The 13,088-nt window shown below is 38.7% G+C and overlaps 1 pseudogene; it reads left to right on the top strand.

Annotated features, from left to right (window-relative positions):
• The first annotated feature begins 6,323 nt into the window (after nt 1-6,323).
• LOC103934805 lies at nt 6,324-12,840 on the top strand (annotated as a pseudogene).
• The last annotated feature ends 248 nt before the right edge of the window (nt 12,841-13,088 follow it).

Raw genomic sequence — 13,088 nt, 5'->3', positions numbered from 1 at the left:
CAACTATCACTAACCAACACAATCACAATAATAATATCAACGATATTCGACATGGCATTTCAATTATAAACCATTTCAATTATAAAATCATTAAAACGTAATTTCTGGAAAATTACCAGTCATAATATATATATATATATATATATATATACTGAAAACAAAAACCCACTCATTGATACATAGAAGGGTCGTAGCCCCCGAGCCTCACGTGGTTGCACTTGTCCTCAGGATAGTCTTCACCTCTATGTGAAACAACTATAAAGCCTTCAATTTAACGCACATAACCAACCTTAGGTAATAACTTCTCATACATTGCTCAATTAGGGTGTTTGAATATACCAACATGCTCTACTTAATCCCACGAACACCCCCATATTTTTAGAAAAATTTTCTGAAGCCGCATGCACCCCCACGCGTCGGCCAAGGCACAGCCACACGCGCAGGCACTTTCTTGGCACATGGACGGAATCTTTAATGTCGTTAGGGAATATTCCGTCAAAACCAGAATATTCCATTAACTTTAACCTGACGCCGCTAGTCTCCATTATGAATATTCCGTCATCTCCTACCTTAGGTCACCGGAATCCGGCGCCGGCGGCCGCTACATCGCCGGATTCTGGAAAATCTTCAAACCCACTTTTCTTACTCATTTCTCAACCAGACTTCACAAAATTTATGTCAAAATGAAGCTTAGGACAAGGGAAAGAAGTTTATACCACTTTGAAGCACCAAAAATGCCAGAATCCCGCCAGAGAAATCTCATAAAATCCGACCAACTTTAGAACTTGCTATCCTGACGTCTGAAATCCTTCAAACTTGCTCTCCAAGCTTCGTGAGAAAGTTGTAACACTCCATGTGATCTTAAAACTCGATAAAACCTCCACGATCATGAGCATGAAAGCAATACCATCGACGGAGTCCACGGATTCATAAGGTTTTCGAGGGTTCCAAGCTAAACGAAGGGTATGAGCGTGTTGGTTAGGTCACAAGGAACACGAAGAGGGTATTTGGAACCTCGATCCATGCTAAAATTGTGAAGTGTGATGCTGTTTGTGCAAATATGGTGAAAATTGAAGAAGTGTAGAGAAGGATGAGAGAGACAGAACCAGGAAAGGAAGAAAAGGGTGCACGTGTGCACGTGTGGATGTGTGTGTGTATATTTTAACTAATCACTAAAGCCAAAGCCAAGCTCTCATTGGGTCCAAATATGTGGGAAGAAACCCAATTGATCCAAAATGTAGCCCATTCACGCACACACGGAATCACTAACAAGTAAAGGCAAAAACGTCATTCCTACGCTATTGGTAAATTATTTTGGAACGGGCTATCACAAATGTGGGAGTTGGAAGTTAGGGGGAAAAGTAATGCTATGCGTGCGAGGAAGAAACGTGGAGGTTTGAATCCCACGTTCAATTTTTTTTTTCCTCTTGTATTTATTATATACTAGCATTTGCCTACACACTTTGTGTGTATGAACACATTTTTTTAGAAAATGAGAAGGAGAGAGGAAGAGAGAGAGAGAGAGAAAAAATGTGGGGAGAGTGGGAGGTTTTTATTTTTTGTAACAACCCGTTCCTAAAAATTATGATTTTTATAATTTTAATAAGTGAAGTTACGAAAATGCCCTTTGAGGCAAAGTGTTGACTTTTGTTGACTGCCGTGTCATGTTACGTAAGGTTGGTTTTCTTGGTGTATTCTTGTAGTACTCATTGCTACAGATGCGTGGGCGCAAACAGGGCGTGATTTGGAGTTATAATGGAAGAGTTATTAACGTTTAAAGTTAGGGATATTTGGTAATTTTATTTAACTCAGAAGGCTCCAGATTTCGGGAGCAAAGATCTGTGAGGCCACATGTGTGGCTGGGATAGAAGGAAAGAAACAAATTGATGGCTAGGATGAGAAGGAGAGAAGAGAAAGGAGGAAAGGAGGGAGGAAGGTGACCAATCAGAAACAGGAGCAAATAGGGGAAAGATAAGAAGAAAAGGGGGGGAGACACAGGTTGGCCTGTGTAACCCGTCGGGCACCACCCACACCGCCTCCTTCCCGACATTTTTCCGTCGATTTTTCAGCGATCTAACCCTCACCACCACGTAAAAACTAATCTTTATCTTCCCCTCTTCCATTTCCAACTAAATTTTATTGGGTTTGAGCTTTGAGTTCGAGTAGAACGAAACTCGTGGGTTCCGTGGGTGCCATGGCGAAATCCGACGATCATGAAGTTAACCCAGCAAATTACCACCACCACTAGGCTCCCCTCAACCTCAGAAACAAAGCCCAAGCAATGTTTGAGGTGTTGGAGTGAATTTGGAGGTTGAATCAAACAACCCAAGTTTAGGGTTCCGTACGGCTCGAACTAAATTGGGGCTTTTCCCGATCAAATTGGCCTTAGTCACAGGTATGAAAGTTACTCCACTTATTGAGATCTTCATTCCTGTAAAATTTAAGAATTTTTAGAAATAATTGAATTTTCCGTAAAGTCAGGGTGGCCGACCGCCACCTGTGACAGCGCCAAGGGCGAAGCCAAGTACAAGGCTCCCCTTGGCTATAGCATAGGGAGAGTTTGGTTCTTCAAGCTTAAAAATATTAATTTTTGGGTTAGTTTATGATTTTTAATTGTCATATTCCTCTTAACAATTGAATTTTTTTATTAATAAGGTTGTTTTTAAGAATAATAAGAGCTAGTAGATGTTAAATAAACTCATCACTTTAATCAATATTATATTTAATAGTAATAAATTAAAACTTCCATACCACAAATGGTTTCTTATTTTATTCACTTGAAAGCTTTGAAGGTTAGAAACCTAGAAAACATAGCATAAAATTCTTGCTTCAAAGTACTACATTCAAGTTTTTACTATTATATAACTTTATGTAGGCAACATAAGATTAAAAATTTGATTTAGTAGTAATAATTTTAGCTTAGCCCACCCACCGAATAATTTCTGGCTACGCCATTGGGCGGCACATGCGGCGGCGCGTGGGCCGAGACATCCCCTAACCTTCCTAGGCTAAATTTGAATACCCTGATTCCATTGGTGAAGTCTGATTGACAAATTTCCATCATTTGAACGTAGTTTCATCAAGGTCTGCCGCTTGATTATTATAGCAATCGACAATCTGACCGTTGGATCGTCACCAAACTTTGATACGTTATAATACGTAATATTTGAGGATGTTAGAAAGTTACTGATCGGAAATTTGAGGAGCGGATCTTCCAGATTGAGTTACATAGGGTTGTGGACCCTACCGTCGATCTTTGACCGATGGTTGACTTTTGGTCAATGGGTCTCAAATCATTCTAGATCGTCCTTGGGGGATGTGTTTTATGTAAATTACGTGTTCTTTCAATAAGGATTCTGAGATGTGATTTGATATTTGCTTTAGGTGATTGTCGTTTGAGACATCTCGATATTCATGTTAGGGAGTTGTAGCGCGGACTCCAGGTGAGTGGGCTTTTGGTTTTCTATAAATACGTATGCATACTTTGCGTTTTTCCCATAAAATGTTTTAAATGAAATGTGATTGAAATGCCATGTCATACTTGCGTTATATTTTAGTATATGCATTAGTGTAGTCATGCATAATGTTGCATGATGGTGCGGAGCCCAGGTAAGCTACAGGTGAATACATTATGATGTTAGTGGTTGTGATGTATATGATTATGCATGGATGCATTTGGTACTCATTATCCTGCACCCCGGTGTAAGTGCTCCGCCCGAGGTCAGGGCCTAGCCTTCATGTGATCGTTCACCTCCCGCACTACACGCTCACCTTGGATCCAAGGTAGGTGCCAGCCTGTCGTACAGACCACATTATGTAGTTCTAACTCGTAGGTGACTTGCGATACGTCGCACAACCTTCACGTGATCGTAGCACTTGAGCGTATTTATTTACACATAGCCTGTCGTACAGACCACATTATGTGGTTCCGACTCGTGTGCAGGAATTGTTTATGAGCTATAGATTTAGGCGTACAGGTCACGTTAGGTGACTTCGGCTGATATATCTTTTTATATTGATTTGCATCACCTGGCTTACATATTTATTGCTGAGATACTTGACATGGCACTCACTTTGGTTTTCATTGCTCTCAAGCTTGATTTTTATATACGTATGTATTATCATTTTCTGGGAAATTATACGGGTTTTACGATGAGGGGTTATTATTTTTGGAAAGAGAAATGGTTCTAAAAAGCTTTGTTTTTGCCCACTCACATTTTCTGTTTTTCGCCTTTCCAGGTTTTAGCTACTGAAAGTTTGTATCGACGAGGATTCTTGGCGAATCTCAGTATGGGTGGCTACCTTTGAGGGTATGATCCTTACCCACACTAATGTACTTGACTTATGCTCTGACGTCGCGTGTGAAATGGGTTCATTCTTGCTCACAACGCACTCTGGTCTTTAGGCACTTTTAGGTTCAAATTTATTTACATTTTCCACATTACTATACTTTATGGCTTCGTCACCTTCCAGGTGTCGACCAGCACAGCTTGACTCGGAGTCCTAGTGGACATTCCGGTCGGGGTGTGTCATTTTCGGTTTTTTTTTTTTTTTTTTTTTTTAATATTGGAGGTATTTTAACATTACGTGTATGTCAGGCTTCAATAAAAAATAGTAAAATTTGGACCTGTGAAATTACATTATTGCCCATCATTTTTTTATGTGATAGAAGACTAATTTGTCATTTCATCATGTTTTGGTTGACAAAGAGGGTTTTATTAATTAGTAGAGATTTTACCTTTTATGTTTTATTTTACAAAAATACCCATAGGAATTATGATCCTGATTGCTTTGCCTCTTACGCGTTTTTTTTTAATTTTATTTCAAGGGTTTTTATGTCCAATTATTTTTTATGAAACCTTAAGACACCGAAACTCACTTCTCGTATTCTAATATTAAAGATTAAATATTAGAGATTAGAGATTGCTCATATGTTTTTTTTATTTGGTTTTTTCGAGGGGGTTAAAATGGTAATTTCGTGGAGATAGTTTAGATTAAACTTTGTTTTGTTGGGAAAACTTCACCCGGTTACTAGACGAAAAGCTTCCTCCTGTAAACCCCCACTAACTGAGACTGGCTGCGCCTCCGTCTGCGTCCGAGTCCAGAGTCCTCGAGCTGCTCATTTTGTCACCCTGTTTCCCTCCCTTCCAACTCTCTCCATCTCCGGCGGGACCCACCATACCAGCAAGCCGCAAAATTAACCACTTGGGTTGGTGCAGCCTCCATACGCAGATCGATGGATTTCCACCTTCATCATACCCGTCGTCATTGGTGACTGGTGAACCCATCAAACCCAAACCTGTTTTTATTTTTTGTTCTTTGCTTTCCCTTGGCTAAGTTTCCGATGATTAAGTAATTGTTGTAAATCTCTAGGCCTTTCGTATTTAAAACTTCAAGGACTCAGTTTTTATAAGTTTAGATGCTGATTTGAAGCAATTTTGATGATTTTTTTTAGCCCAACTGGCAATGGTGATTTATTAATTTTTTTTGAACTTTCGCAACTTTGGTGAAAACCCATGATTTGTGTGCGAGAGTATCCATCAACCATGACTGTCTTTAGGTGTAATCATGATGTCCAGCCAACATGAATAGTTAAAGTAAGAAGCCATTGTTGCACTGTAAGTTAAAAGAATGCGTTCAAGTCCTGACCATAAGAAGAGATATAACGGGCCATGTCATTTTGTTTCGACAATTGGATTGTTATTAAGAGTATACTATGTTTTCCAAGTTTTTTTTTTTTTTTTTTGATTTTAACGTAAGAAAAATATTCAAAATGCTCATTGGATTTGTATCATGACAGCCCGTCCCGAAATATATTTTCGATAGCGTGAAATGACTTTTATACCCTTGGACGTTAAATGGTGTTGTGTGACATGCACTTTGGTTGTGGACCAAATATGTTAAGTCCTAATTGTTTGGACCCAATTAAAACTAAGTTTTTCCTTGTTTTTGGTTGGCTGCAATCTGGACCACACACACACACACCTAAACCAACCCGTGGACTCTCTCTCTCTATCTTCTCTCTCGGATTTTTCTTCCATTTCCGTACAAGTGTACAAACAACCTCTCAACCAACCTCATCACTCACAGATCAAGGTTTTGGACGTTACTTTCGTGTTCCTTGCAAGCTCAGGAGTCGAGCTATAGTTTTGGTTGGACATGAAGGCTTCGGGAACCTCTGGAACTAAAAGCTTCGATGAGGAGTACTGTTCACTCGTCGTGATCACGTTGGTTTCAGTTGCAAGGTTTGGCTGATTTCCTCAAATTTTTCCGGCGAGATTCCGTTGGTTTTAGGACCCCCAAAGTGAATCCGGCAATCGCAGATGGCGGGCCAGCGAGGATCACCGGAGAAGACGAAGAATATTTCATCAACTTTGATGGAATATACTGACGGCATTACTAACGGCGTCAGGTGAGACGTTTCCAGAGGATGAGCACAATCAAGTGAGACTCGAGGGCTACGACCCTTCTACATATCAATGAGTGGGTCCTTTCCGTTCTATCGTATATATACATATGATTGATAATTCCACAAACATGTTTAAGTTGATTTATGCATGTTACCTACAAATAATTGATGCTAACTACGAATGGCTTGATCCCTGCTTAGGGTATGTAGGCAGTCTAATGAGACGTTAGATGTAGCCATATAATAAATGAGACTAAATAATTGAGACAATAGCCTTGTTTGGGGAATTGAGCAATGTGAGGGACATTGGTGGAAAATGTGAGATTTAACCTTATGTTTTGGTACGTGGTTAAATGTTGGTCATAAATCAAAGTGTGAGGAATTGAGAGATTGAAGTAAAGAATCGTAAGTAATGATAGTTGATTAAACTAATATTTAGTTGGACTTGTTCCAGATAATTATTCCCGAAATAAATAGTTCGGGAGTGGGGCGTTACAGATTATGCATATTTCACCATGTTATATATATGTATATATTAGTAAATGCTATGACATGGTTGAGTATTAGATTGCATCATGGCATATCCATATGTATACTACTGTAAGTAATTACTGTGAATGCTTTGAAATGCGAAGAGGAACACAGGACGCACAGGTAAGTTCATGTGAGTTTATAGTGTTACTTGAAACGATCGAGTTATGGTATGACTATATTTATGCTTTAGGAAACTCCGACCTTGTCGTACAGGTTGCAAGGATAGGCAACTCTGACATTGTCGTACAGGTTGCCCTTGAGTTGTACATGTTATAATAGATGTAGCTAGAGCTCATAAGCCTGCACCCCGGTGTTAGGGCTCTCGCCCGTGGCCAGGGCACAGTCCTTCACGTGATGTTCACCTCTAGCACCTTACACTCACCTTGGATCCAAGGTAGGTGCACAGTCTTGTCGTAAGTGACCTACGATTATTCGCACAGTCTTCACGTGATCATAGCACTTGAGCGTACTTATTTACACGTAGTCCTGTTGTACAGACCACTAGAGGTGGTTCTGATAGGAGCATATTTATGCTACTTAGCTATGTTGTTTCCTTGCATTTAGATAGTTAATTACTACTTATTAAAGTCTTTTAAGTTATTTTCGTATGTTTTTAGGTCCTAATGGCAAAAGGAGCAAGAAAGTACATTTTGGAGCTATTTGGAGCGGTTTTGGACATGGATTGGATAGCTTAACCATAGAGCAAAGTGGATGGACGAAATTGAAGTCAAGAGAGGCTAGGAAAGGCTACAAATCTGGAGAAAGAAGTTCTAATGCAAAGAAGATAAGGAAAGAGCAAGAAATAAGGAACCTTATCCAACCTTATCCTTTCCTAAATCTAACATTATCCTATCTTATCCTATCCAAATCAGGTTGTGCCTTAAGTGTAGCTATTTAGAAGGGATTAGATATACATTTAAACACATAAACTCATATTCTAGAAGCCTAAGCCTTTATGTGCCGCATATATGCCATTCCTTGGAGGTTTAGGAGTTGTAATCCTTCTCCTACAAAGGTGCCACACCCCTTAGTCTTTGTTCTTCTAGAAATCTAACCTAAACATCCTTTCTAGAAGCCTATACCTGATCCTAATTGAATGCCGTAGGTTAGTATCCCTTTCCCCCTAGGTTTATGCCAAACCATAACCCTTTTCCCATTGGATTGTGCAATCCTTTTCCTTCATAAATTATGCATAAATTAGCCTATAAATACAACCCTATGCCGCATCATTCAAGCCATCCATTCACTCATTCATTCATTCATACTTTCAGCCATCAAACACCACAATTCACCCTACACCACCCTAGTGCCGCAAGCAAGGAAGGAAGGAGAGGACGACTTGTGCAATCTGCCATCCAAGGAGGGTTCGAAATCGGCCATTGGAGTGTGGAGTTTTCTTAGATGTATTCTATCCTTAGTTTTAGTTCAATGTTTATATTAATTTGCTTTTCAATTATAATGAACATGTGGAACTAATTTCTTTTTAGTTAGAGGTGAATTCGAAGCCATGATTATATGTTTTATATGAATTGATTACATCCAGTTATTGTTTCTTAAGGCATGAATGTGATTTGCTTATCTAAGTTATTAAAACTTGTTTATGTGTGTTGGTTGAGGGTCGACACTTAACTTGCATGCATGAATTTGATGCTAGAGTATAAGGGAGTTTCACATAATAGTTATTCACTTATATTCACAAGTAGTGGAGGTTACTAGTCACAATCGTGTTAAGTAAATCCTTGTCATGAGTCTCATGCATTTCATGGTGATGAATGCCTTGTCAGTGCTTATGATTTTCATAGAACTTAATGACTTTTGACATGTATCTCTATTATGCGTTTCATATAGGGAACTTGGGAAAGATAATTTGGTTGCGATGCGTATTCCATCTAATTCAATGAAATAAGGAAAATCTGATGGTTAGTTCTAAAGGAATAATAACTGGAAATTGGTTTATATGCATATGTCATGTGTGGAGAAAGACTCTCTAACTAGCCTTTCACCCATTTACTTCACCCAAAATCGTTTTTACAAAGTATTTTCTACAAAGTTTTTGTTTTAAGTTTTAAATTCGTCAAAAACAATCCCCCTTTCATTTAGTCTTATTGTTTGAGTCAAAATCTGTTTTCTTTGAGTCTTTTGAGTCAAGTTAAGTCCTATTTTCGTCCAAATCACTTGTTAGGTCTAGAATTGAGTCTTTTTGATTGTTGGTTGCTGTTTTAAGTGTCTTAAGTTAATTTTGAATCTATAGAGTCTAGTTTAGTGTTTTTGAGTCTTATTTGTATTGATTAGCATCCCTAGTTAATCCCTGGTCTAGAACGATCCCTACTTACATATCTACTACAATTGTCACAAATAGGGTTTAATTTGCGTGTTAGAATATTTCACATCAGGTTCTGACTCGTGTGCAGGGATATATGATGAGCTATGAGTTCAGCCGTACAGGCCACAAGAGGTGGATCCGGCTAACATATTAGTTGGATATTGATTGATGAGATATGAATGAGTCGTACATGTCACTATAGGTGATTCCAACTTATGTGCTAGCATTGATTGATGAGATATGGATGAGTCGTACAGGTCATTATAGGTGATTCCAACTTATGAGCTAGCATTGATTAGTGAGATATGGGTGCAATCGTACACGTCACCATAGGTGACTCCGACTTGCGTGCTAGTATGGGTTATTAAGCACATGATTATTTATATTGCTAATGAGATGCTGTGTTGTGGTATACTTTTGAATTTACTGTTAGTATAATTTTGATTTCATACTTACGTAGTATGATTTTCTAAGAAATTATACAGGTTTTACAGCGAGAGGTTATTACCTTTGATAAATGAAATGGTGTTGAAGAGCTTGTTTTCGCCCACTCACATTTTTCTATTTTGCGCCCCTCCAAGTTCTAGTAGCAAAGTTTCCGTATCGACGAGGATTCGTGGCACTTCTCAGTACATGTGGCTTCTTATGAGGGTATAATCATTATCTTACCTTGCTATACTTTACTTATGCTCGGTATCACGTGTGAAAGGATCCATACTTGCTCACCATGCACTCGTATACTGAGGCACTTTTAGGTTTAAATTTATTCATAGTTTACACATTATTGCATATTTATGGCTTCGTCACCTTCCAGGTGTCGGCCAGCATAGCTCAATTCGGAATCCTAGTGGACAATCCGGGTCGGGTATGTCATGTATACCAGTTGATTCGTATCTGTATACCGGTTGGTTCTTGTCTGTCGTTATAAGGCTGACTACTTTCAAACTAACTGTTTGTGAAATTTGTAATTGGACTGTAAGTCTGTAACTACATTTTTAGTGGGGAAAGTCTGCTATTATACTGTAACTAAAAACGAATAGGTAATCCTACATTAGGAAAACTAGAAAACTGCTGCATTGGGGAAAAGTGCGCCTAGTGATTAGTCGGGTCAAAGATCCGGACTAGTTTAAAAAAAAACAAAAAAAGAAGAAATAAAAGTACATTGCCCTCCATGTTGTGCTTGAAAATTTATTTTGCTTTAAATTAGTCTATAAGTTCTGTCTCATGCAACGATGAATCTGCTCTTAGTTTATTTTTTATGAGAAACCTTCTATTAGTTTATCAACCTACTTTCATCCGCTTCACCCATTATCAGAAGGAGCATAGAATGTGAAGAGTAATTCATGTCTCATTTGAGCACTTGTAGCCATGAATCCTCCATTGCTTGTAGGGGATATAATTATCCGAACACGGTGAACAAAGGTTGAGTGAAGCTCTTGGACATTCCAATACCTGGAAACCGTTCTCTCTCGTTGCTTAGTAAACTGAGGCTATCGTCTTATGTACTTTGTGTTTTCAAGATGATTCTTCAGCTTATTTTAGCGTTGACAATATAGAGTTTTTTTGAAACTCAAATATCTGCTGACCAACAAATCACTTGTAGTAGAAATTGACCTACTATTATGTCGATGTTTACTTGTCCTATTTTTGGATGGAAACGATCGGTCAATTTTGTCGTTTCTTCTTGTAGGATCATAATGGATAACCAGTCTATTCATGGATTTGATTCAGATGAAAGTGACCTAGATATGCATGCTGAAGCCTATGAACATAAAGAAGGGATGGAAGATGTGCTTCCTGAGAATTTGGGCTTGTGTGTAGATGAAAAGGACGAGATAGAAGAACAATCAGCAGATCTACTTATGAACGTGAAGCTTTAGAACCATATAAAGGCATGGAGTTTGACTCAGGAGACGAAGCTAGAGAATTTTATGTTGCATATGGTAGACGCTCCGGTTTCACCGTATGGATACACCACAATCGTCGTTCACGAGTAAATAATCAGGTTATTGGTCAAGATTTTTTTTGCTTCAAAGAAGGCTTTCGAGCACAAAAGTATGTGCACAGAAAAGACAGAGTTCTTCCTCCACCCCCAGTAACCTGCGAGGGCTGTCAGGCTATGATAAGGCTAGCTCAAAGAGGGACTGAAGTGGGTAGTCACAAAATTTGTTAAAGAGCATAATCATAAACTAATGAGTCCCAGCAAGGTTCCATGGCGGGGATCAGGAAAGCATTTAGCAAGTGAGGTATGTTGGGAAGTATTTTTAACATAATTCTGAATAAAATGTTTGCTTAAGAAGATTTGTCACTAACTCACTGGTACTAAATAACTGAAACTCATCTATACCTGTGTCGGTCAACCAACTGCTTAGGTACTAACTCACTGGTACTAAATAACTGTGTTCAGTAATAATGTTGAAGAAGAGACTAAACAGATCACCTAATAATATTAAGGCTTTTTAGCCAAAATGGTCCCTGAGATTTGCATAACACATCACTTTGGTCCCTGAGATTGATAATCTTAGGGACCATTTCTATTGATTTTCAATCTTAGGGACCATTTCTAATATTAAAAAAAGATTACGGATTTGCTTCTAGATTAATAAATGATTGGTAATCCATGTCCTAATAGTTTAAGCTTTGGGAAGTAGTGGTAATCGAACAAAACTTGTGAGGAGTTACCCACGCCCAAAAGGAAGTGCTGGATTTAAAAGAATTGTTGGTTGACGTCTTAGTAGCTTACACTTGGGGTTGTTGGTAAACCAATGAAACTTTGTCGATTAGAATGGTTAACTTGCTAATAGATGCTTTCAACTGTGGAAGAGCAGTGCGGGTTGTTACCAGGCACTTGTCCAAGCCTGGTATCGTGTTGCATTAGCCATTAAGTTGAAACTAAAATATTCCATGCTCTTTATATGAAGGCTGTTGTTTAGTAAAATGCAAAAGGGTTCATTTATATCTACAATTCTACATATTAACTTCTCCAACTTATGTCCTCCTACGTTAATTTCAGGTAGGTCAACTTAAGCTCATCCATACCTGTGTCGGTCAATCAACTGCTTAGGTACGGTTTATTTGTGAATACCCACATTTCTATGTGGAAGGATAATCCAGGAGACTTCACAGACACATTATTTTTCTCTGTGGAAGGATATTCCAGGAGGCTTCACAGACACATTATTGACAGCAAAAACTAAGCCAACCATAATTGTTGCTAGTATAACATAGATCCAAAAAGTAACTCGTAATCATTGTGCCTATTAATTTCCAAGCTCCCTGGTTTAGCATCTTAAATTTTACAATGATGTAGTGACATGTACGAAGAACAATGACGTAGTGACCTAATTCTCAGGATGAGAAGGATAAAAGAATCCGAGAGCTGTCGCTGGAGTTGTACAACGAGAGGCAAAAATGGAAGCAACGTTGTGCTGCATGTGAAGAACAGTTAAATATGATCTTGAAAGAATTGGAAAAACACACAGAGCACATGTCAAAAAAAGTTTCAGATACAGTTCAGAGCATAAAAGCAATTGAGGAGGAACCACCAGAGGAGTCGGACAGCGGATGGAGTTAGTGCAACTTGTACATTTTCTTAACCTTGCTTTGCCTTTGATGATGAGCAACCCATTTTATCAGTTTTAGGAGCCATGTAGCTACCAATTCACCTATGGTGCCGTTCGAAGTTGGCGCAGAGGATAAATTAAGTCCACAGAACGAAAGTCTTTCAGGAAAAAGGTGGCAGCTGATGTTTGGTGTCTGGATCAAGGTGCTCATCCTCATTGAAGGCTTTATGAGTGAATCGGGAAAATACTCGGTAAAATG

Source organism: the organism of the source record quoted next, unplaced genomic scaffold (genome assembly GCF_019419815.1).
Source record: "Pyrus x bretschneideri cultivar Hongxiangsu unplaced genomic scaffold, Pyrus_bretschneideri_v1 Contig113, whole genome shotgun sequence".
Taxonomy (NCBI): domain Eukaryota; kingdom Viridiplantae; phylum Streptophyta; class Magnoliopsida; order Rosales; family Rosaceae; genus Pyrus; species Pyrus x bretschneideri.
Note: the sequence above shows the minus strand (reverse complement) of the source record. Positions and strands in the feature narration are given on the sequence as shown.